Source organism: Cucurbita pepo, chromosome 9 (assembly GCF_057944985.1).
Source record: "Cucurbita pepo subsp. pepo isolate OVF chromosome 9, ASM5794498v1, whole genome shotgun sequence".
NCBI classification, from domain to species: Eukaryota; Viridiplantae; Streptophyta; class Magnoliopsida; order Cucurbitales; family Cucurbitaceae; genus Cucurbita; species Cucurbita pepo.
Genome location: NC_141806.1, coordinates 4,385,166 through 4,412,149, shown reverse-complemented (window position 1 = coordinate 4,412,149; position 26,984 = coordinate 4,385,166). Strand labels below are relative to the sequence as shown.

The 26,984-nt window shown below is 37.5% G+C and overlaps 4 non-coding genes across 4 annotated transcripts; 2 read left to right on the top strand and 2 right to left on the bottom strand.

Annotated features, from left to right (window-relative positions):
* Positions 1–5,110: 5,110 nt before the first annotated feature.
* On the top strand, positions 5,111–5,182 carry TRNAK-UUU (transfer RNA lysine (anticodon UUU)). Its single transcript has one exon. It is a non-coding gene; the product is annotated as a tRNA-Lys (tRNA).
* Positions 5,183–5,851: 669 nt separating this feature from the next.
* Positions 5,852–5,923, bottom strand: TRNAH-GUG (transfer RNA histidin (anticodon GUG)). Its single transcript has one exon. It is a non-coding gene; the product is annotated as a tRNA-His (tRNA).
* A 7,385-nt stretch (positions 5,924–13,308) lies between these two features.
* TRNAH-GUG (transfer RNA histidin (anticodon GUG)) lies at positions 13,309–13,380 on the bottom strand. Its single transcript has one exon. It is a non-coding gene; the product is annotated as a tRNA-His (tRNA).
* An 11,883-nt stretch (positions 13,381–25,263) lies between these two features.
* TRNAK-UUU (transfer RNA lysine (anticodon UUU)) lies at positions 25,264–25,335 on the top strand. The gene has a single exon. It is a non-coding gene; the product is annotated as a tRNA-Lys (tRNA).
* Positions 25,336–26,984: the final 1,649 nt, after the last annotated feature.

The window sequence follows — 26,984 nt, the reverse complement described above, 5'->3', positions numbered from 1 at the left end:
GACACAATGATCCCAACATCAATGCCTTACTTCTACTCGATTCTTCCTCCTAAGAGCAACCCCAACGTTCCGGAGGAAAGTTTGGAGAGGATCCTTTTCAAGGGATGTAAAAGGTTGGACATAGGAATATAAAACTAATGTGAAGACATTACCAATAAGGCATACTAGGGTTTCTAGGATAAGGAAATTTAGAGAAATAGGAATGTTTCTCTTACGTAATAAAAGTCTCGCACTAAATCCCTCGATTTACGGGAAGATTACATTTAATTATTTATTCTCTCCTTATTTGATTTTATTTTATTCCATAAACTCAACCCGTTACAATTTCTAATAACTTCTTCGTTTAAAATTACACATTTTCGATGGGAATAAATGCATAACATAATATCTTGTCCTTTACAGAAATAAAAATAAAATCTTAACCAGATAAGGCAAAAATGGAAAATCTGAATCGTTACAATACATATCTTTGTAAATGATAGTTCTAGATGATCTTTTCAACACCTGCTGTCACTTGCTCCACCTCTGGTTCCTCAGCAACCGTCTAAGGAGTTTCTTGAGTATCTGCTCATCACTAGGTGAATCTTTCAACAACTCAACCTCAACTCTCACTTGCTTCGTTGTCTTAGAACCTTTCTTCTTTTTGTTCTTATACATGACATTTCATGAAGGGTCACGTCACAATGTCTCAGAACATTTCTATTCTTGGCATCCCAAAACCTGTACTCAAACATGTAAGGCCCATAGCCTATGAAGTAGCACTTCACAGCCTCAGCGTCAAGTTTGTCATTCTTCTCTGGATCAATACGAACATACGCAATACAATTAAAAGTTCTCAAGTGATAGTACTTGAGTTCTTTTCCTATCCATACTTCTTCTCGCAACTTGAACTCCAAGGTTACTGACGACCCTCTATTATTCAAGTAGACTGCTATATTTACGACATTAACCCAAAATGTCTTTGGCAATCAAGAATGAATTCTCTTACTCCTTGTTCGCTCATTCAATGTTCAATTTATTCTTTCAACAACATCAATTTGTCTTGCTTTACTGGGAATTGCCTTCGTTAATCTAATTCTTTGAGCTGCACAAAATGCTTTGAATTATGACTTGTTGTACTCTCCTCTATTGTTAGACTTCAGATATTTACTCTTCAAGCCGATTTGATTTTCAACTTCAACTTTCCACTTCCAGAATGTAGCAAACACATCTGACTTGTGTTTCAGGAAATAAATGCACACCTTACTGCTGAAATTATTGATCAAGGTGACGTAGAACTTTGATCCGCCAAGGGATGAAACTGGAGATGGTTTCCAAACGTCTATATTGACTATTTCTAACCATACTTTCTTTAATTCTCTGGTAATTTTTGTGAAACTAGCTCGTTTTTGTTTGTTCATAATGTAGTTCTCATAAGAACCCATATCAACAAATTTCAGATCTTCTAAAACTCCTTTCGCACCAGCATCTTCATTTCTTTGGCGCTGACATGTCCAAGTCTATTATTCCATATACTTGAATTTGAAGCACTCTTAGCAACAACAACCATGTTCATATACGCTGCAGTGGTGTATAAGTTTCCAGATTTTATGCCACGTGCTACCACCATAGCACCCTTCAAAATCTTCCATGAACTCTTCCCAAACTCTGTTGCATAACCTGTGCTATCCAATTGACCAATAGAGATCAGATTCTTCGTGAGACACGAATTATATCTGACATCCTTTAATGTCCACTGATTTTCTGTCAGAGTTTTTATGCGGACATCCCCTTTTCCTTCAATCTCAAAATCTTTGTTGTCGCAAGATACACCTTCTCAAAATTTCTAGACTTGAAATTTTGAAAGAGCTCTTTATTTGGAGATGAATGAAAAGATGCACCTAAATCCAAAATTCAGGATTCAATCAGACTGTACGCGCGGAGGATTAGAGCATCCCTAATGTCTTCAGCTGAATTTATAGAATCATCATCATCTTCTAGTTTGTGGACATGCTTCCTCTTTGGTCTTATACAATAACTCCAACTCGTTACATTTGGTCTGTTTTAAAAATTTTCCCAGTTCTTTGATTTTGATCGATTTTTTTGACACTTCATTTACTTCTTTCCGTTTGGTCAACACTGAGAGCACCACCAGATGAATTCTCAATTTCTCGTTTTCGAATACTTTCGCTGAGAAATATATCTCAAATTTCATCGAACATCAGTTTCTCATATCCTCGAGAACTACTAATTGCGGCAACTACTGTATCCCACGACTCGTGTAAAGATGGCATCAAAATCAATGCTTTAATTTCACTTTCGAAATTAATTTCCACAAAGCTCAATTGGCTTACAATCATATTGAATTCATTTATATGATCCGCAAGAGATCCACCTTTCATACATTTGAAGATTGAACAATTTTCGCATCAAATACACCTTGTTCATAGTCGACGATTTTTCGTACATATTTGACAGTGCCTTCAATAGATTTGACGTTTTCTTTTCCTTGATTATGTTGAATGCTACGTGAATGGCCAATGTCAACCAAATCAATCTGGGAGCCTCACGATTCTTGAGCTTCCACTGTTCCGTGGTCAGGTATCCGACTTCACCCCCAATAGGGGTTCGTGAAGATATTTCTGGTACAAATTATCTTCAATTTGCATCTTCCAAATACCGAAATCGAATCCAACAAACTTTTCAATTCCAATCTTTGAACTATGGGCATGATATAGAGTATATAAATATATCTAGTAGGCACAACTCATTTTTAGGCTTTCATCACATCCTTGACCTAGCAAGACACTAGGGTTTACTCATCATTACTTTGTTGTGCCTAAAAAAACTCTCTCTAACAAGTGGGGACAACATGTGCTACAATTGTTTTGATAAGCAGTCTTAGCTCAGTGATAGAGCACGTGGATTTTAACCACGTGGTCGTGGATTCGATCCCCACGGATTGTGCTATATAAATTAAAAATATCTGCAAAGAACCCAATGACTGTTTGTCTCGAGAATAGTCTTTAGGACTATCAATATATACCACCAACCTAATACAAAATATGGGTATAAAAATATACCCAATAAGCAATACTCATTTAAATAACTCTATCTAACAAGTGGGGACGGATGGTGTTAATATAACACATACGGAAGCAATTTGAATCTTAGGCACATGCGGAAGCAATTTGGATCTTAGGCACTTTTAGAACATCAATTATAGTAAATAACTAGCATGTTCATAAGTATTAAAACTTAATGAGTTTGAATACTAATCTTTTGTAGTTCAAACTTGTTTTTCCTCACGAACCGGTTTCGAACCACCACTAGTGTCTTCTCCACTATCCTCCGACCTTAGAACGGGATTGTGGAATCCGGTGAGTGACTAAACTTGGGAGGGATTTTGTATATATGAAGAGAGTGTTTGTGAGAGGTTTTTCTCAAGGTTTTTCACCAATAAGAAGAAGACCTTCCATGCACCATGATCACTCTATTTAAAGAGTCATGTTTGCATGTTCATGCAAATTTGATATCACCAAATTTTGACACTTAAAATTCCACTCAAATGTGTGGGATTATGTGGCAAGCATGCATGTTTGAGTTAACCAAATTTTGACACTCAAAATTCCACTCAAACTTGTGGGGTTTATTTAGCAAGCATGCAAGTTTGGTTAAACCAAATTTTGACACCTCAAAATTCCACTAACATGGATTTTTACATTAAATGAAGTCAACATTTTGACTTTCTTCATTTTAATTCAACAATTAATTTGAATAATGAATTTCAAATTAAAGTAACATTAAATGATTAATTAAACTATTTAATTAATATTTAATATTAATTCAAATGCCAATCCCAATCAATTCCGACACATAATTGATTAAGATATTTAAATCTTATTTAAATATCTCAGATTCTCTCCTTTTGTTTAATTCGTAAATAAAACAAAAATGCGGTTAAATATATCGTATATATGTAGCGCATATTCCCTAATTTGAATTCGAAGACTTCGAACTCACTCGTCACACTGTTCTATGGTTTAGTCCGATATGAGCTAGCAAAGGGACCTAATGGACCTATAGATCATGGGCTCCAACGATCCAAGATTAACCGGCTAAACTCATCAACCTTGTTAACCAACATTCGTTAACTACTAGGACACTCCACTATAGCCTAGTAGTTGCACTCCCCTCACTATAGATATATTTCTGTCCATTTGATATAACCATGATTAGTAAGTCGATCCTTCACAGGTTGTTCGTAACTAGAGCTGGGTCAATTTACCATTTTACCCCTAAAGTTACTTCTTGTTCCTTATGTCTCACTGATTCTGTAATGAACAATTGGTTTGTGGTCCAACCAGTAAACCGAATCCCTCTCAGGACAATGAGAGGGTGGGGCCCCTTGTTCAAGACCTGGAGTCAGTGCTTAAGGGAACTACCTTTCTTCTATCCCTAAAAGTGGGTAGGAGTGAATTCCATCTTGCACCCCACGTCCCCAGCCATTCACCCAGTCTTGCCCCTGAAATGGGAGGCCTATTGAGTCGGCGAACTAGAGTCACTCTCACCCATGCAAATCTAAGGATAATTCCGAATAAACAGGAGTTCATGGTTAGCTCAGGATTAAAACCGAGTTACCTAGGTTATCGAATGAAAAGAAAATCAGTCTCAACAGTAAATGACATTATAAAGTGAGAGTGGTTTTCTTCATGGTTCGATCTTATGCAATACTCATTGCATAGGATGCCCCCACTCACATGCCTCCACATGTACAATTTAGTGATCACATTGTTTATATCATATACAAAAGTGGGCCGCATCCATAATGTCCCCAGAATAAGGTACTCAGCCTTATCCTTATACTATAAATCATTTTGACTATATACTTGAACTTGATCCACTCTTATGTCTCTACAGATAGTTCAAGTAATCATACTATAGTCAGAGTGTTCTTAGTTTATTGGATTGAGATTAATGATCGTAAAGTTCACTTTATTCAATAACAATCTTTACTGAATAAACAACAATAATAACTTTATTGAAAATAGAATATGTTTTTGTTTACAAACTATGAGTTTTAGGACATAAAACCCAACAGGGACAACACATGCTAGCAAGGTTGTGACAAGCCATCTTAGCTCAGTGGTAGAGCACGTGGCTCTTAACCACGTGGTCGTGGGTTCGATCCCCACAGATGGCGCTTTGTCCATCATTGGCCTAGCGAAGGCACCATGGTTTACGCTCATCATCACTTTTTTCTGCCTCAAATAACTCTATCTAACAGGTGGGGAAAACATGTGCTACCATGGTTGTGACAAGCCATCTCAGCTTGGTGGTAGAGCGGGTTGCTTTTATCCACGTGGTGGTGGGTTTGATTGATCCCCACATATAGCGCTAGAAATTAAACAACTACAAATACTCATTGTATAGTCTCTTGCATCATTTTTCTAGCAAATACACCCCACCAATTTACTCTCATGTGTCACTTTTTTTCTGCCTCAAATAACTCTTTCTAACAAGTGGGACAACATGTGCTATTAGGGTTGTTACAAGCCATCTTAGCTCAGTGGTAGAGTGAGTGACTTTTAACCATGTGCCTGTGTGTTCAATCCCTAGTTGGAGCTATAAATTAAACTCAACGACTTTTTTTTTTTTTTTTTTGCCTCTCAAACAAGTGGGAACACTTATAGTTATGTTTAAGAATACGTTCCTAAATTTGATTTTTGCTGGGATTCAAGTCCATGTCTTGAGGGATAAACAAGCAAACTTCTAATTCTTTCCTTCAGTAGCATCTCCTTGCAAATGTGGCATCTCCTTGCAAATGTTGCAAATGTGGCATCTCCTTGCAAATGTGGCATCTCCTTGCAAATGTGGCTGCTGGGATTTGAGCCCAGGTCTCCATGGCCACAACGTGGAATTCTCACCACTAAACTACAGCCACTTGGATATTTAGCCGACATTCATCACTTTCATGATTAAGGATAAACCAACAAACTTCAAATTTGCTCGTTGGTAGCTATAAAAAGTAGATGTGGCTACTGGGATTCGAGCCTAGGTCTCCACGGCCACAACGTGGAATTCTCACCACTAAACTACAGCCACTTGGATATTTAGCCATCATTCATGGCTTTCATGATTAAGGATAAATCAACAAACTTCTAATTTGCTTCACCAATTTGTTCATAAAAGTCAATCGGGTGGTTTAAATTAGGTTAATATGCTTCAATGGTTTATAGAAATAAAAAAAAAATCAAATGTGGCTGTTGAGATTTAAGCCCAGGTAGGTATCCACAATCACAACATGAAATTCTCACCCTTAAACTACAACCTCTTGGATTTTTAACCCATCTTGACATGATCCCATCATATATAGCTTTTATACATGGTATAACCTATCATAACATAACATAGCATAGTATCAAATAACATAGTATAGTATAGCATAGCATATCATATCATTCATACATATGACATATGCTGGAGCCATAGGACGAGCCATCATATATAATACAATTTATCCAACCAAGCTAATAGTGGAGTCACTTACTTGGTTTGCCCAAGACGATGTTATTCAACCATTCATTTTGAGTAATTGCCATCCATTTTGATTCCAACAAAACCTTCGCCACGAATATTACTTAGAGCCTTGTGGAGATTAAGTCTGAGCCTTGTGGAGATTAAGTCTAGACACTTGAATCGTCAAAAAGCATCAAGAAATAAGGAAGAACTCAAGGTAAGTTTTTGAGTTTTTCATTCTTAGTTTTTCTTGAGAGATTCAAGGAGATTCAAGGAGATTCATATTACAAAATTTAGTAGATTGATCTAGAAAGTATTTTGCATATTTTTCATGATGAAAATTAGAGTCGAATCGAATTAGAAGGAGTTCTGGTGTTTGTTGAGAAACAGTAATTTTGAATGAGAATGTAGGTCAATTTTGAATGAGAATATCTCTTCTATGGTTGGAAATAAACTACAAGAAAAACATCTTTGTAATAATGGATTATTTACTCTAATACTTTGGTGGAGGAACCAAGTTGATTCAAGTTTGCTATGAAAAGTAATGAAAATATAAAGAAAATTGGAAAAAATCATAAAATTCTTCAAATTCTAAAAATTAATTGTGTAGATGGAACATTCGATTGACACGTCAGACATCGAGCAGTGAAACGCGGCGAAGCTAGCGGTGGAAAGATGTCGAACTATAGGAGTAATGCGTCTGCCAAGCGTGTGGACAGGTGTCATGGTTTGACTGGAACAATGCATTAGACTTCCACGGGAGACGCATTGCTTAGACCTAACCTAATTTGACCCTAAATTGTGACCCTTCAACCCGCGTGCGACTCAGTTCAGTACCCACCACCAGATCCATGATTCGACCTGATCAGAGCGCCTATTAGTGAGCACTACATGTTGCCACTAGAAAATTTATGGGTAATTGTCGCGCTCGTTGGGGTTCAAAGTCGAGTGTTGACTGCGTGCTGCCCATATGCTCGCACATGAGTCTCCACGCATTGTTGCGCGCGTAAACTTCGAATGTACATTGAGAATTGTTTTACAATCGTTTTGTCTCCCGATCCACTATTTTTTCGTCCCAGTTGCAATTTGACCTTAATGTCACTTGAATCAGAATCAATGAGTGAATTTTCAAGAAATTTGGAGCCTCCAATAAGTGAAGGCATGTATGATCTTGGTAAGTAGCCACAGATTCTTTAGGCAAGTAATATTTTAGGGAACACTAGAACGTGTTATCGTACAAACATATCTTGCCTTAGGTGTTCAAAATATGCATGTTTAAGACTCTAGAAGGGTTATTTGGATGAGAACACTATATATGTTATGAAAAATGACTGAAATGCCCCTGGGATGAGAATTTAGGTACATGCCTACTTTAATGATTTTTGTTGTGATTGAAATGAGGATATGATATTGTGATATGTACGTTGGGCAATTGATAGATGTAATTTTCCGGTTGAGTTTGCATGAATATTTCGTCCTTACGTGATTGATATTAATATCTCTATAAAAAGTTGAACGAATGTTTTGAAAATATTCTCCGTTCTTTATATGATTTATAAGAGTATCTTCCTAGTTAAGTTGAGGGCGCTAAAATTAAAGCGATTTTCTAGTTGACCTAGAACAATATACTTCTAGAGTACCAAGCCCCAAAGGATTGTGAGCATCAATCACAAGTATAGATATAAGAGCACCAAGAGGTTGGGATAGCCCTATGATGTTAGTCCTGAACGTCCTAAAAACGATAGACAATATTTAAAGCGTCTAGACGCCTTAAAAACCTAGTAAGCCTCCTTAGCAAGATTGATTTGGAAAGCCTTATAGGGTTATTGGTATTATGAACGATGTAACCAAAACCTCCAAAGAAATTTGAGTTACTAATGTGTGAGGGACGGATCAAGGTTGATGTCTCAATTTCGTAAACTAGTCCTAAGTAAGGGCTTGACACCACATAGATAATTAGCTCTTTTATTTCATGTAGAAATGAGTCATGGCTGACACCTCAATTCTATAAGTTGGTCCTAAAGAGAGACTTGGGATTACACAGGTAGTTATCTTAAAGCAAAGTATTTCTATTGCATGTAGAAACAAGTCAAGGCTAAAGTTGTGATTCTGTAAATCGGTCTCGAAAATGACTTGAGAATACATAGGTAGATATCTAAATGTGAGTATTTCTATTACGTGTAGAAACGAAACATGATTAACACCGTGACATTGTTGCTTACTGGGTATTTTTATACTCACCCATATTTTTTTTCAAGTGGTCACAGGTTACCGGTCGAGGTGGGAGAGTGTTGAGGAGCCGTGCTTTTACATAGGGATGTCAACCGAGGGCATCAGTTTAGCCAATATTTTCATGGGTTGTTGTACTATTGTGTATGCCATTCCCATTTTTGGTTTGTAAACTAACGTGAACAAAGTCTGTTTTGTATTTTTTATTTTGGATTTTTATTTCAAGAATGATGTTGTATGATTTTAACTCATGTGAAATTTTTACTTCTTTTTTTGTTTTTTTTGTTTTTTTTTTTTTTGTTTTTTTTGTTTTTTTTGTTTGTTGTTTTTTTTGTTTGTCTTGTCTATTATTGCCTTGTTCTTTTAGTCATGGTTTGAGATTTAAAACGTTAAAAATGGAGTTGTAATAGGTTCTGATATTAGCTGACAATTGGTTGTATTTGTAGATGAAAGCTTCCTTCAGATACAACTGAGTGATTGACTCATCACCTATCGTTAAGATATTGTCGGTAGTCTTTCTCTTCCTAAAATTGTATCCTTCGACTCAATCGATGCCTCCAGAACATTGGGGTTAGTCGTCTTTCAATCCAATCCAAGCGGGTGATACTTACAGAAGTCCCTGAGGTACCTAGGCTCTCTTGACTTGCTAAAATTGTTTTTGTCGTATCAGTTCTCCACCTTTGTTGTAGCAACATGAATCAGAGACCGTAGGGTCTCCATGGACATCATCACCATATGGGAGGAAAAAATATAAGAAGATATTAAAGCACAATCAAGCTATCTTAGCGTCACAAAAAAAACATGCATCAATTTCAGGGGTACTAAGTGATGCTACTAGTTACTCAAGCTATGACTTACATACATAGTTGTAAAAAGCCATCTTAGCTCAGTGATAGAGCATGTGACTTTTAACGACATGGTCACAGATTTGATCCCCACAAATGGTGCTATAAATTAAATAGTCTGGAAGACATATCAACATATACCAATCTAATAAAAAATATGGGTATGATATAGAATATATAAATATACCTAGTAACCTCAAACTCATTTGTAGGCTCATCACATCCTTAACCTAGCAAGACAAACAGTTTACTCATCATTATTTTTTTCTGCCTCACGAACTCTCTCTAACAAGTGGGCACAACATGTGCTACCATAGTTGAAAAGAACTTAATGACTCCTTATCTTGAGACACCACGATTTACTCTTATCGTCACTTGTTTTCAACCTCAACTAACTCTCTCTAACAAGTGGGGACAACATGTGCTACCATTGCTGTGACAAGCCATCTTAGCTCAATGGTAGAGAGCGTGGCTTTTAACCGTGTGGTTGTGGATTTGATCATTGAGATTGCACTATAAATTGACTAGTCTTTTAGAACATTGAGATCTACTCGTCGTCTGGCACTTTTTTTTTTTTTTTTTTTTGCCTCAAATAACTCTCTCTAACAAGTGGAGAAAACATGTGCTACCAAGGTTGTGACAAGCCATCACAACTCAGTGGTAGAGCACGTGGCATTTAACCATGTGGTTGTGGGTTCGATCCCCACAAATGGCGCACATCTACTTAAGAAGTCACACATCATCCTTAAGAAGTCTCATGCCTAGCTCGACATTGTACTAGAGCGGAAAGGTATTGTACGTGTTAACTTGCTCGTCATCTCTATGATGGTTTGACAGTCTTAACATGGATTCACATTTTGAAGTTCCTCTGTTTTGACTCATCGAGTTTGGATCGATCAAGAGTACTAGAGCCATATCCTTAGATCATCTCACAATTCTAATGCACTCTGTCTACCGGAGACATTCCATCATAAGTCATCGTCTAGCCAAATTGATGCTTTCACTCTCCTCCGAAATTTCTTCTATTACTTATTCTCTATAGAGAGGATCAGAGATTGAACCACTTGGATTCAATGTACAACCAATCATGCATACAGTCATACATGCTCAACGGGATGATGATATCCATAAAGTACCTAGAACGCAGATATATATTTTCTTATCCTCTGATTTAGCACGATTATGTACTAGTAGTAGAAATACAATCCATTACATCAGTCGAAAGGGAGGGGAAGTAATGCTCATGTATCCATTACTCACAAAGAGTAACTATGCAACATGGTCGATTTAACTTATAGGCACATACAGGATAAAAAAATGTTAAATTCTAAGTATGTTATAGGATCGATAAACATGTATGTTAACTTCTAAGTCAGGATCCTAATGAAAGTTGGATCCTTCCCTCAAAGTTCCTCCCTTTTCATATTGTCAATTACAGGATCATAATTTTTTTCAAACGGATACCGCTTTCGAATTTCCTATCTTACCTTTTCTAATAAGCTCTATTTCAATGTTTGCAATCTAGAACATCGTATAGGATCATCGCATAAACAGACTACTTTGCTTGCTTTCTAACAAGTGTGTCTTAAGAAAAAATGTTCGATTTGCCATGAAGCTGACGAAAATCATCACTAGCATATGTTCGTTACGTGACAAAGTGGAAAAGATCTTCATGTCAAGAAGTTCCTTCGAGATGTTTCTCGAGATTCATGCAGATTGTTACCTCCATCGAGAAAATTAACGACCTTAAGAACATGTCGGTTAAGGTGGTCGTTAGTCGTCTTAAGGTCCATGAGGAGAGACTTCATGGCTATGAATATAAAGATGAGGAGAAGCATGTCTTACTCACACACGAGGAGTGACTCGCACGAACAAAAAAAAAAAGATGTGGTTACTTCTTCATTTTTAGGTACGAAGGGACATGACAACCACAAAAAGGAAAGTAAAGGTTGTGGGCGTGGTCGCAAACGTGGCAACAGAGGAGCCGTAAAAATATCTCACAAACCCATGACGATATGATTCACTAGAAGAATAAGAGCATGATTAAGTATTACTCTGGTAAAACATATAAGTATATGAGTTAGAATACTGCAATAAGAAGTGCAGTGAGGAGGAACGTGTTCATAGATGGAGAAGACCAAGTGAAGGCCAAGGTGGGTCTCGTCTTGACGACTCATGATTGAGGAATAAACAAGCAAACTTCTAATTCATTCCAAGTTTCTCATTCTAATCTAAGGAGATCAATGTTTTGTGTTTGATTCATGTTTATATGTTTAATTTTGCACCCATGTCTCTACGGTCACAACGTGGAGTTCTGACCACTACATTATAGCCATTTCAATATGTTGCCCATCATTCTTCATAATCTACAACTAATCATCAGAAAGACATGTGTTAGATACAATCAGAAAATAGAGAGTTGGGTTGTGAACTCTATTCGAGGTTTAACAAGGACCATACCGAACCATTACGAATGTCATACCAGCGGTTGTAGTTAAAAGCAGAACAATGTTTCATGTCGAGGTTTCATGTCCGGTTCGTGCCTAGGTCTCCACGGCCACAACAACGTGAAATTCTTAACACTAAACTACTGCCACTTCGATATTTAGCCTATCATTCTTCATAATTTACAACTAATCATTAGAACCCATGTGTCTAATCTAATCAGAAAATAGAGGGTTGAGTTATGAACTCTATTCAAGGTGGAACAAGGACCATACTGGACCATTATGAATGTCATACCAGTGGTTGTAGCTAAAAGATGAACAATATTTCATGTCGGATGGATTTATTAAAATTTATGTGTCTATGTTTCATCCTTATGAGAGAATTAGAAAACAAATCTCAAATGTGGGTGTATGGATTCAAGCCCAAGTCTTCACGACCACAACGTGGATTTCTCACCACTTACAACTAATTATTTTGGGTTGTGAACTCTATTCGAGGTGGAATAAGAACCATACAGACCATACGATACCATTACGAATGTCATATTGCAGGTGGAATACTCACCACTTACAACTAATTATTTTGGGTTGGGAACTCTATTCGAGGTGGAATAAGGACAATACAGACCATACGATACCATTACGAATGTCATATTACAGGTGGAATAAGGACCATACGGTACCATTACGAATGTCTTGTCATATAGCAGTTGTAGCTAAGAAAAACAATGTTTCATGTCTGCTTTATTAAAATTTGTGTCTATGTTTCATCCTTGGTGCATGGATTCAAGCTCAACAAGGTGGATATATATTAAGACATGTGTTATTGAAATTTAGAAAACAAATATTCGAGGTGGAATAAGGACCATACGGTACCATTACCAATGTCTTGTCATATTGCTGTTGTAGCTAAGAAAAACAATGTCAAATGTGGCTGTCGAGATTCGAGCCCAGGTCTCCACGGCCACAATGTAGAATTCTCACAACTAAACTACAACCACTTGGATATTTAGCCATCATTCATCACTTTCATGATTAAGGATAAACAAAAAAAACTTCTAATTTGCTTCACGAGTTTGTTCAAAAAAGTGTAGATGATGTGGCTACTGGGATTCAAGCCCACGTCTCCACAGTCACAACGTGAAATTCTCACCACTAAACTATAGCCACCTATCACTTTCATGATTAAGGATAAACCAACAAAATATTTAGCCAACATTCATCACTTTCATGATTACGGATAAACCAACAAACTTCAAATTTGCTCGTTGGTAGCTATAAAAAGTAGATGTGGCTGCTGGGATTCGAGCCCAGGTCTCCACGGCCACAACGTGGAATTCTCACCACTAAACTACAACCACTTGGATATTTAGTCCACATTCATCACTTTCATGATTAAGGATAAACCAACAAACTTCAAATTTGCTCGTTGGTAGCTATAAAAGGTAGATGTGGCTGCTAGGATTCGAGCCCAAGTCTCCACGACCACAACGTTATATGTACCAGCTCCAATGACTATCCACATGATTAACACCCATCTACAGGACGGATCCACCATGCAGGGTAATCCATTTAAACTATCAAGTCACACATCATCCTTAAGAAGTCTCATGCCTAGCTTAACGGTATCGTACTAGAGCATAACGACATTGTACTAGAGCGAAAAGGTATTGTACATGTGTTAACTTGCTCGTCATCTCTATGATGGTTTGACGGTCTTAACATGGATTCACATTTTGAAGTTCCTCTGTTTTGACTCATCGAGTTTGGATCGATCAAGAGTACTAGAGCCATATCCTTAGATCATCTCACAATTCTAATGCACTCTGTCTACTGGAGACATTCCATCATAAGTCATCGTCTAGCCAAATTGATGCTTTCACTCTCCTCCGAAATTTCTTCTATTACTTATTCTCTATAGAGAGGATCAGAGATTGAACCACTTGGATTCAATGTACAATCAATCATGCATACAATCATATATGCTCAACGGGATGATGACATCCATAAAGTACCTAGAACGCAGATATATAAATTCTTATCCTCTGATTTAGCACGATTATGTACTAGTAGTAGAAATACAATCCATTACATCACTCAAAAGGGAGAGGAAGTAACGCTCATGTATCCATTACTCACAAAGAGTAACTATGCAACATGGTCGATAAACATGCATTTTAACTTATAGGCACATACAGGATAAAAAAATGTTAAATTCTAAGTATGTTATAGGTTCGATAAACATGTATGTTAACTTCTAAGTCAGGATCCTAATGAAAGTTGGAATCCTTCCCTCAAAGTTCCTCCCTTCTCATTATTGTCAATTACAGGATCATAATTTTTTCAAACGGATACCGCTTTCGAATTTCCTATCTTACCTTTTCTAGTAAGCTCTATTTCAATGTTTGCAATCTAGAACATCGTATAGGATCATCGCATAAATGGACTACATTGCTTTCTTTCTAACAAGTGTGTCTTAAGAAAAAATGTTCGATTTGCCATGAAGCTGACGAAAATCATCACTAGCATCTGTTCGTTACGTGACAAAGTGGAAAAGATCTTCATGTCAAGAAGTTCCTTCGAGATGTTCTCTCGAGATTCATGCAGATTGTTACCTCCATCGAGAAAATTAACGACCTTAAGAACATGTCGGTTAAGGTGGTCGTTAGTCGTCTTAAGGTCCATGAGGAGAGACTTCATAGCTATGAATATAAAGATGAGGAGAAGCATGTCTTACTCAAACACGAGGAGTGACTCGCACGAACAAAAAAAAAAAGATGTGGTTGCTTCTTCATTTTTAGGTACGAAGGGACATGACAACCACATAAAGGAAAGTAAAGGTTGTGGGCGTGGTCGCAAACGTGGCAACAGAGGAGCCGTAAAAATATCTCACAAACCCATGACGATATGATTCACTAGAAGAATAAGAGCATGATTAAGTATTACTCTGGTAAAACATATAAGTATATGAGTTAGAATACTTCAATAAGAAGTGCAGTGAGGAGGAACGTGTTCATAGATGGAGAAGACCAAGTGAAGGCCAAGGTGGGTCTCGTCTTGACGACTCATGATTGAGGAATAAACAAGCAAACTTCTAATTCATTCCAAGTTTCTCATTCTAATCTAAGGAGATCAATGTTTTGTGTTTGATTCATGTTTATATGTTTAATTTTGCGCCCATGTCTCTACGGTCACAACGCGGATTTCTCACCACTACACTATAGCCATTTCAATATGTTGCCCATCATTCTTCATAATCTACAACTAATCATCAGAAGACATGTGTTAGATACAATCAGAAAATAGAGAGTTGGGTTGTAAACTCTATTCGAGGTTTAACAAGGACCATACCGAACCATTACGAATGTCATACCAGCGGTTGTAGTTAAAAGCAGAACAATGTTTCATGTCCGATTGCTTTACTATGTTTCAACCTTATGTTATTGAGAACTAGAAAACAAATCTCAAATGTGGGTGCATGGATTCGTGCCTAGGTCTCCACGGCCACAACAATGTGAAATTCTTAACACTAAACTACTGCCACTTCGATATTTAGCCCATCATTCTTCATAATTTACAACTAATCATTAGAACGCATGTGTCTAATCTAATCAGAAAATAGAGGATTGGGTTATGAACTCTATTCAAGGTGGAACAAGGACCATACTGGACCATTACGAATGTCATACCAGTGGTTGTAGCTAAAAGATGAACAATATTTCATGTCGGATGGATTTATTAAAATTTATGTGTCTATGTTTCATCCTTATGTGAGAATTAGAAAACAAATCTCAAATGTGGGTGCATGGATTCAAGCCCAAGTCTCCACTTACAACTAATTATTTTGGGTTGTGAACTCTATTCGAGGTGGAATAAGGACCATACAGACCATACGATACCATTACGAATGTCATATTGCAAGTGGAATAAGGACCATAAGGACCATACGGTACCATTACGAATGTCTTGTCATATAGCAGTTGTAGCTAAGAAAAACAATGTTTCATGTCCGCTTTATTAAAATTTATGTCTATGTTTCATCCTTGGTGCATGGATTCAAGCTCAACAAGGTGGGTATATATTAAGACATGTGTTATTGAAATTTAGAAAACAAATATTCGAGGTGGAATAAGGACCATACGGTACCATTACGAATGTCTTGTCATATTGCTGTTGTAGCTAAGAAAAACAATGTCAAATGTGGCTGTCGAGATTCAAGCCTAGGTCTCCACGGCCACAATGTGAAATTCTCACCACTAAACTACAGCCACTTGAATATTTAGTCACCACTAAACTACAAATATTTAGCCATCATTCATCACTTTCATGATTAAGGATAAACAAAAAAAAATTCTAATTTGTTTCACGAGTTTGTTCATAAAAGTCTGTAGTAGTACGGCCACAATGTGAAATTCTCACCACTAAACTACAGCCACTTGAATATTTAGTCACCACTAAACTACAAATATTTAGCCATCATTCATCACTTTCATGATTAAGGATAAACAAAAAAAAACTTCTAATTTGCTTCACGAGTTTGTTCATAAAAGCCTGTAGTAGTTTTGAGTTATATTAATATGCTTCAATGGTTTGTAGCTAAAAATAAGTTGATGATGTGGCTACTGGGATTCAAGCCCAGGTCTCCACAGCCACAACGTGAAATTCTCACCACTAAACTACAGCCACTTAGATATTTAGCCAACATTCATCACTTTCATGACTAAGGATAAACCAACTACAGCCACCTAGATATTTAGCCAACATTCATCACTTTCATGACTAAGGATAAACCAACAAACTTCTAATTTGCTTCACCTGTTTGTTCTGTGGTTTTGAGTTATGTTAAATGTTTCAATATTTTGTAGCTGAAAAAATCAAATGTGGCAATTGGGATTCAAGCCAGGTCTCCACGACCGCAACATAGAATTCTCACCACTAAACTACAGCCACTTGGATATTTAGCCACCATTCATCATCTTTGTGATTAAGGATAAGCCAACAAACTTCTAATTTTCTCCGCGGGTTTACTCATAAGAGCTATGGTTTTGAGTCTGGTAACTCAATGATGTTTTTAGTTTTTAAGAAACCATCATAAATAAAAAATAAAAAAAATAAAAAAACTTCATTAGGTTCAATTTCACTTTACTAAACTACTACATATACTTTGATATTTAGCATAAGCTAGCTCTCCACATTATATTGTTCATTAAAATAATTAAAAACAAATGTGGATGCTCAGATTCGAGCTTAGATTTTAAACCACAAGCTTCCATGCCCACAATGTGAAATTCTCACTACAAACTACAACTAAATTGATATTTAGCCCATCATTCATCATAATCTAGTTTCTTGGGGCTCATCTATCAACTCATCATTCAATGTCAATGTTGATCTCGTCTTGACGGTTCGCGATTAAGGAGGTCAATGTCAATGTTGATCTCGTCTTGACGGTTCGCGATTAAGGATATGCTAGCAAGCCTCTAACTGTCACCATGTTATATCGTCCATATCATATATTAATAGAGTACTATGAGAGTCTATCTTAACGATTTAAGGTTAAGATAATCTAGTAAACTATTTACCATTTTTTACATAGTAACATGATTGTATCATCTCGTAACTCGTGGACATAAAAACAAATGTGACTGTTGGAATTTTAGCTCAGGTTTTACCATTATTCATTATAATCTAAGCTCTTGTGGATCATTTGTCATCTCATCAGTTAATACCAATGTTGATCTTTATCTTGGTCGTTCACAATTAAGGATAAACTATCAAGCTCCTAATTGTCTCAACATTATAATGTTCATTTCATACAATAATAGAATACTATGAGAGCCTATGACTTATTGTTTCTCTAGCGTTTTTAGCCATTCATCTAGCTCCTTGGAGAAAGCATCATAGATGTACTTGGTCAAGGAGTGATATAGAGGTGACTTGGAGAGGCAACATGGTAATGACTAAAAGGCTTGGAGGAAGTCATATGTCGGTCACTTGGAGGAGGATTGAAGAAGAGACATGATTCTAACTTAAAAGAGGCTAATGTGGCGACTTGAAGGATGCGACATGGAGGGGACTATAAGAAAGAGATATGATGGTGATTTGGAGGAGCGTTGGAGGATCCAACATGACTATAACTTGAGAGGTTGATCTAGTGATATAACTATGACTTGTAGGAAGTTGATGCGTGACTTGGAGAGGGAGATATTACGAAGGTGACTAAGAGGAGATTGTTAGGCTATGGAGCCTGATACTTATTTATAGCTTGGTCAACGGTTATATCCGGTAAAGCTATATTTAGTAAAGCTATATATAGTAAAGCTATATATGATAAAGCTATATATGATAAAGCTATATATGGTAAATAGCTATATATAGTAGATGGCTAAATCTGGTAAAGCTATATATAGTAAACTATACCATATATATATCTGGTCCGGTAGAGCTTTGAAAATGTACTTTTCTATTCTCTGTACTCTGTCTCTTGTTGTACATACCTGAAGTCATCAATACAAAATCCTTTTAGCCAGAGTTCTTCTTGCAACTTTTCTCTATTCTTTTTCTTTGTGTTCATCTAGATCGAGCGTGTGCGTTGTTGTGCGATCCTAACAACTAGTATCGATCCTAACAACTGGTATCGATCCTAACAACTGGTATCAGAGCCAAGCGGAAGTCAGAGCAAGGCGGAAGTCAGTGCTAGGCAAAATTCACCACGATCTGTGAAGATGTTAAGTTCAAAGATTGGAACTGAGAAGTTCGATGGATCCGATTTCGGTTTCTGGAAGATGCAGATTGAAGATTATCTATACCAGAAAGATCTTCATGAACCTCTGTTGGGGGTGAAGCCGGATACCATGACCACGAAACAGTGGAAGCTCAAGGATCGATAAGCCTTGGGGCTGATCTGGTTGACGCTATCCAGAAACATGGTGTTCAACATTATCAAGGAGAAGACAACGTCAAGTCTGTTGAAGACGCTGTCGAATATGTACGAAAAACCGTCGGCTATGAACAAGGTGTATTTGATGCGGAGATTGTTATGAGTCCTTGTGAGAACTTCGTTATGAGCAAACATAAACGAGTTAGCTTCACAAAGACTGCTAGAGAATTGAAGAAAAGTACCGGAAGAAGCGTCGCTGAAGCTCCAGAGGGGGTTGCGTCGCCCAGAAGCGTCGCTGAAGCTCCAGAGGGGGTTGCATCGTCCAGAAGCGTCGCTGAAGCTCCAGAGGGGGTTGCATCGCCCGGAAGCATCGCTGAAGCTCTCCAGAGGGGGTTGCGTAGCCCGGAAGCGTCGTTGAAGCTCCAGAGGGGGTTGCGTCGTCCGAAAGCGTCGCTGAAGCTCCAGAGGGGGTTGCGTCGTCCGGAAGCATCGCTGAAGCTCCAGAGGGGGTTGTGTCGTCCAGAAGCGTCGCTGAAGCTCTAGAGGGGGTTGCGTTGGCCGGAAACGTCGCTGAAGCTCCAGAGGGGGTTGCTTTGTCCGGAAGCGTCGCTAAAGCTCCAGAGGGGGTTGCGTCGTCTGGAAGCATCGCTGAAGCTCCAGAGGGGGTTGCGTCGGCCAGAAGCGTCGCTGAAACTCCAGAGGAGGTTGCGTCGGCTGGAAGCATCGCTGAAACTGCAGAGGAGGTTGCGTCGGCTGAAAGCGTCGCTGAAACTCCAGAGGAGGTTGCATGGGCCTGAGACTCTTGCTGAAACACCAGAGGTGAAGCAAGTGGGAGTTGATGTTGAGTTGCTCAAAGATTCACAGAGTGATGTTGTAGCGGATACTCAAGAAACTCCTGAGACTCTTGCTGAGAAACCAGAGGTGAAGCAAGTAGGAGTTGAGGTTGACTTGCTCAAAGATTCACAGAGTGATGTTGTAGCGGATACTCAAGAAACTCCTGAGACTCTTGCTGAGAAACCAGAGGTGAAGCAAGTGGGAGTTGAGGTTGAGTTGCTAAAAGATTCACATAGTGATGTTGTAGCAGATACTCAAGAAACTCCTGAGACTCATGCTGTTGGCGAGGAACCCGGTCTATCATTCAAAACACAGAAGGCGATACCATTTCACTCGGAGGTTAGTTGAAGATGGTGATGTGTTTTGAGAAGATAGAGGGTGCAAAGAATCCAGCAAACATGTTGACAAAATGTGTTGATGTTGGAATATTGAGGTTGTGCAAAACCTCAATTGGTATGGTGTAGTGGATGCTCATGGTCGTTTGAGAGTGAAATTCTTGGTTGACTAGATCAGTCTCCAAGTGGGAGAATTGTTAGGCTATGGAGCCTGATACTTATTTATAGCTTGGTCAACGGTTATATCCGATAAAGATATATTTGGTAAAGCTATATATAGTAAAGCTATATATGATAAAGCTAAATCCGGTAAAGCTATATATGGTAAATAGCTATATATAGTAGATGGCTAAATCTGGTAAAGCTATATATAGTAAACTATACCATATATATATCTGGTCCGGTAGAGCTTTGAAAATGTACTTTTCTATTCTCTGTACTCTCTCTCTTGTTGTACATACCTGAAGTCATCAATACAAAATCCTTTTAGCCAGAGTTCTCCTTGCAACTTTTCTCTATTCTTTTTCTTTGTGTTCATCTAGATCGAGCGTGTGCGTTGTTGTGCGATCCTAACAACTGGTATCGATCCTAACAGAGATGATACTCAGGGGAGGAACATGACTATAAATTAGAGGAGGTGTATGCAGTAACTTTGAGGAGAGGCGGCATGATAGAGGAAGATCATGTGGTGATGACATTGTAATATCCCATTTTTTTTTTAAATAAAAAATTCAGCTACGTTCATGTAAAGGGATAGATTAGGGGTGATTTTAAATTGGTAGGTTGGAGGATTTTGAATGAATAACTCGAGAGAGTGGCTCGCTAGAAAAAGGAATATAAAATCCGAACTCCTTGGTAGATTTTTTTTTTTCAAAATTCGTTGATGCAATGAGTGTTTTTTTGCTCAATTTCTTGAGGGTTTGATTAAGAAGATTTAAGAGTCTTGGGTGTCAATTCAAAGGAAAATCACTCAATCAAGTTTTGCTTCATTATGTTACTCAAAACCTAGTTTTTCTCATCTTAAATTATCCGTCATTAGTTGATGGTTTTGAGTGTTCTTTGTTCCAATCAACTTATCTTCACCGTGACTCTTGATTCATGGAAGAAATTTAATCGATTCGTTATGAAAGCCTCCTCACTGGAGCTAATTGTGAAAAAAGGGAACGAAACTTCAATGTTGCTTACCTTTTCTGTTATTCTAGAACTTATTTAGAAAATTTAGAGAAATTTGTAGTGGAAATCAAGCAAATTTTGGTGGAAAGTTGAGCATTTCCCAACATGAAATGTAATAGAATGAGTATTTAAACTATTAAAAGGTCGATGAATTTTTTACGGACAATCTTATTATATATAAGAGTTAAATGGCGCCTGATCGTATATTGTTCGCTTGCCTTCATTATCTACGGTAAATCTTTTAGAAGAAAAAGTTGGAGTCACTCGGTCAAGTGCTTTTAACATAGATGGTGATCAAATAACACCTCCATACTCATCAATTTCTTTCAAAAAAAATTCTTAAAACACTCCTTCGAATCCCTCGAGATTTTCATTCATTCCTTCAATTAGTAGATTTTCTTTCCTTCCTTTCAATTGGTATCAGAATGAAGTTTTGATAGAGGGACCTATGGATTATGGACCTGTTAGGATGGTACAATAACACACACTCGATCAAGATGAAAATAAAGAACAAGAGAGACAAAATGCAATGAGGAATATTGGCTAAAGGTTTATATCGATAATTTTAGGCATGTATAGCAACAGAGAATAGAATACAGACAACATTGTATGATGGGTATATATATGATTTCTGTTTACTACATATATAGTTTTAACCGATATAACCTCCTATTATATATAAATACCTACCCTATATTTCTTTACTAGCTGATGCCAGACTCCACATCCAAAAATTCTCCATTGGGAGATTGATCCAGTCAATCAAGAATTTCATTCTCAAACGACTATCAACATCTTCATTGCACCATACCAATTAAGGCTTTGCACAACCTCAATGTTCCAACATCAACAGATTTTGTCAACATGTTTGTTAGATTCTTTTCATCCTCTATCTTCTCCGAACACATCATCATCTTTTACTAACCTGTGAGTGAAATGGTATCGTCTTTTGCGTTTTTTCTTTGAATGATAGACCAGATTCCTCACCAATTATATGACACTTTAACTATCTGTATAAAAATTTTCTAGTGCTACTTCTTGCCCAATTCGTCTAGATAGTTTGTCATCCATATCATCTCCTTTATAGCTTTAGCTATTGCTACATACTCAGCCTCAGTATATGAGAGAGAAATACATTTCTAAAGCCTAGACATTCCATCATCCATGACTTGCAACCACTTAGTTGTATCCTCCAATTGAAGGGCATCACCAAGGGACTCAGTTCCCATTCATCAGCAGCAACAGATAATGTATGAAGGTGAATACCTATCTTCGTATTCTAATAGTTCTGGATGATCTTCTCAACACTTGCTCAGGTGTCACTTGATCCACCTCTAGTTCCTCAGCGAGGAGTTTCTTGAGTATCTGCTCATAACTAGGTGAATCTTTAAACAACTCAACCTCAACTCTCATTTACTTCGTTGTCTTGGAACCTTTCTTCTCTTTATCCTTATACATGATATTTTCATGAAAGGTCATGTCACAATGTCTCACAACTTTTCTGTTCTTGTCATCCCAAAACTTATTTTCGAACATGTCAGGTCCATAGCCCTATGAAGTAGCACTTCACAGCCTCAACATCAAGTTTTTCATTCTTCTCTGGATCAATACGAACATACGCAATATAACCAAAAGTTCTTAAGAGAGAGTACTTGGGTTCTTTTCCTATCAATACTTCTCTTGACAACTTTAACTCCAAGGGTACTGATGGCCCTCTGTTGATCAAGTAGACTATATTTACAACATCAACCCAAAATATCATTGACAATCCAGAATGAATTCTCATACTCCTTGCCTACTCATTCAATGTTCAGTTTATTCTTTCAACAACATCATTTTGTCGTGCTTTATCGGGAATTGCCCTCATTAATCTAATTCCCTCAACTCCACAAAATGCTTTTAATTATAACTTGTTGTACTCTTCTAAATTGTCAGACCTCAGGCATTTAATCTTCAAGCCGATATGATTTTCAACTTCAACTTTCCACTTTTGAAGGTAGGAAACACATCTGACTTGTGTTTCAGAAAATAAATGCACACCTTACTGCTGAAATCATTGATCAAGGTGATGTAGAACTTTGATCCGCCAAAGGATGGAACTTGAGATGGTCCCCAAACGTCTTTATGGACCATTTCCAACCACACTATCTTCAATTCTCGGGCAATCTTTGTAAAGCTAGCAAGTTTCTATTTGCTCATAATGCAATTCTCATAAGTACCGATATCAACAGATTTCAGATCTTCTAAAACTCCTTTCGCAATCAACATCTTCATTTCTTTGACGCTCACATGTCCAACTCTATTTTTCCATAGACTTGAATTTGAAGCACTCTTAGCAACAACAACCATGTTCATATACCCTGCAGTGGTGTATAAGTTTCCAGATTTTGTGCCACGTGCTACCACCATAGCACCCTTCAAAATCTTCCACGAACTCTTCCTAAACTTTGTTGCATAACCTGTGTTATCCAATTGACCAATAGAGATCAAGTTCTTAATGAGACACAGATTAGAGATGACATCCTTTAATGTCCATTAATTTTCTACCGGAGTTTTTATGCAGACATCCCCTTTTTCTTCAATCTCAAAATCTTTGTTGTCGCGAGATACACCTTCTCGAAATTTCCAGACTTGAAATTTCGAAAGAGTTCTTTATTTGGAGATGAATGAAAAGATGCACCTGAATCCAAAATCCAAGAGTCAATCGGACTGTCCACGCTGAGGATTAGAGCATCCCTAATGTCTTCAGCTGAATTTATAGAATCATCGTCATCTTCTGAATTGTGATTATACTTCCTCTTTGGTATTGTACAATTTTCCGAAAGTGACATTTTCTCCACAATTCCAACACATTACGTTTGGTCAATTTTGAAAATTTTCTCAGTTCTTTGATTTTGATCGACTTTTTTTTGGCACTTCATTTACTTATGATTTGTGATTATGCTTCCTCTCAATTTCTCGTTTGCGAATACTTTTGCTGAGAACTACATCTCGTTTTTCATCGAACTTCAGTTTCTCACATCCTCGAGAATTGTTGATTGCGGCAACATCTATATCCCACAACTCAGGTAAAGATGACATCAAAATCAATGCTTTAATTTCACTTTCGAAATTAATTTCCACGAAACTCAATTTGCTTACAATCATATTGAATTCATTTATATGATCCTCAAGAGATAAACCTTTCAGTCATTTGAAAATTGAATAATTTTTGCATCAAATACATCTTGTTCATAGTCGACGATTTTTCGTACATATTTGACAGCGCCTTCAATAGATCTAACATTCTCTTCTTCTTGATTATGTTGAATGCCACGTTTTTAGACAATGTCAACCAGATCAATCTTGGGGCTTGATGATTCTTGAGCTTCCACTGTTCCGTGATCATAGTATCCGGCTTCACCCCTAACAGGGGTTCGTGAAGATATTTCTGGTACAAATAATCTTCAATTTGCATCTTCCAAAAACCGAAACCGGATCCAATAAACTTTTCAATTCCAATATTTGAACTATGGGCATGATATAGAGTATATAAATATACCTAGTAAACACAACTCATTTGCAGGCTTTCATCACATCCTTGATCTAGCAAGACACCAGGGTTTACTCATCATCACTTTTTTCTGCCTATAAAAACTCTCTCTAACAAGTGGGGACAACAGTGCTACCATGATTTTGATAAACCGCCTTAACTTAGTGGTAGAGTGCATGGCTTTTAACAACGTGGTCATGGACTCTTTATCTCGAGAATAGTCTTTGATTGTGCTATAAATTAAAAACATCTGCAAAGAACCCTAAACTCTTTGTCTCGAGAATAGTCTTTAGGACATATCAATATATACCACCAACTTAATACAAAATATGGGTATAAAAAGATACCCAATAAACAATACTCATTTGTTGGCTCTCGCATCTTTGACCTATCAAAGATACCATGGTTTACTCTTATCGTTACTTTTTTTCTGCCTCAAATAACCCTCTCTAACAAATGGGGACAACACGTGCTAGCATGGTTGTGGCAAGCCATCTTAGCTCAGTGGTAGAGCGCGTGGCTTTTAACCACGTGGTCGTGGGTTCGATCCCCACAGATGGCTCTATAAATTGAAAAGTTTCAAAAGTACCCCATGAAGTATTCTTTATCTTAGGATTATTACCGTTCTCCCGTATTCTTTATCTTAGGATTATTACCGTTCTCCCGTATTCTTTATCTTAGGATTATTACCGTTCTCCCGTATTCTTTATCTTAGGATTATTACCGTTCTCCCTCAAATAAATCTCTCTAACAAGTGGGGACAATATGTGCTACCATGATTGATTAGTCATTTTAGCTTAGTGGTAGAGTGTGGTTTTTAACCACGTGGTCCTGGGTTCAATCCCTATGAATGGCGTTATAAATTAAATTGCTACAAGTCGGCACATGCATCCTCCTCATTTATTTATGAGTAGCTCAATGGTAGAGACACCACAATATACTCTCATCCTCAGGGGCCTCTACCCCCTATACGTACCAGCTCCACTAACTAGGGATTGATCAACACCCACCTATAAGACATATCCACTGTGCAAGGTAATACATCTAAACTATCAAGTTACACATCCTTAAGAAGTCTCTAGCTTAACGGTATAGTACATGTGCAAACGTGCTCGTCATCTCTATGATGGTTTGACGGTCTTGACATGGATTCACATTTTCAAGTTCCTCTATTCGGACTCCTTGAGTTTGGATCGGACAAGGGTACTAGAGCCACACTCTCAAATCATCTCTCACAATTCTAATGCACTCTATCTACTGGAGGCATTCCATCATAAGTCATCGTCTAGCCAAATCACACATTCCACACTCTCAAATCATCTCTCACAATTCTAATGCACTCTATCTACGGGAGGTATTCCATCATAAGTCATCGTCTAGCCAAATCACACATTCAACCATTTGGAGTCAATGTACAATCAATCATGCATACATTCATACATGCTCATGGGATGATAACATAAAGCACCTAGAACGTAGATATATAAGTTCTCATCCTCTGATTTAGCACGATTATGTACTATGATAAGAATCACGGTGTTCCAAATGGACCGATTTCCAAGAAGATTCAAAAAATGTCATGAAGATTCAAAAAAATATGTCAACAACAGAATTCGAACCTACACGTAGAGATCTCAATTGATCTCAAACCTGTCACATTAGCCACTCAATTTGACTTATTCTTTGTGGAGATTAAAGGGGATCGGGAATAAATCCCGCCCACAAACATCTCGAATAAATCCCATCCACAAACGTCTTTTGTCGGGAGACTATAAATACCCACAATATGTTATGTAAAATTTAGATTCGTGGATGAATGTAATTCAGATTTCAAATTGGGACGTTTCCCTTAGAAATCCGAGCATCATATTTGTCATTTCTAAGTTTCAAGCAATTCTTGGGGTTGAATTGCACCCGAGTCATTCAATCAAGCCTTTATCAAGTTAGATTATGGAGTGACTCAATTTAGAACAAGGTTTCCAAATCTTGCTTCTAGATCTTCGATCGTAAAAGGTAATCTAATCTAGCCTTATCTCTTCGTTGATCCAAATTTAGTATGAGAAGATGTTAATTACTTTGATTCAAGGGTTCTTGCTTCAACAAAAGCTTGGATCGTTGGGCTGAGGATTAGGGTTGCCTTATCATACTAGAAGCAGAAATACAGTCCATTACATCACGCGAAAGGGAGGAGAATGTAACGTTCATGTATCC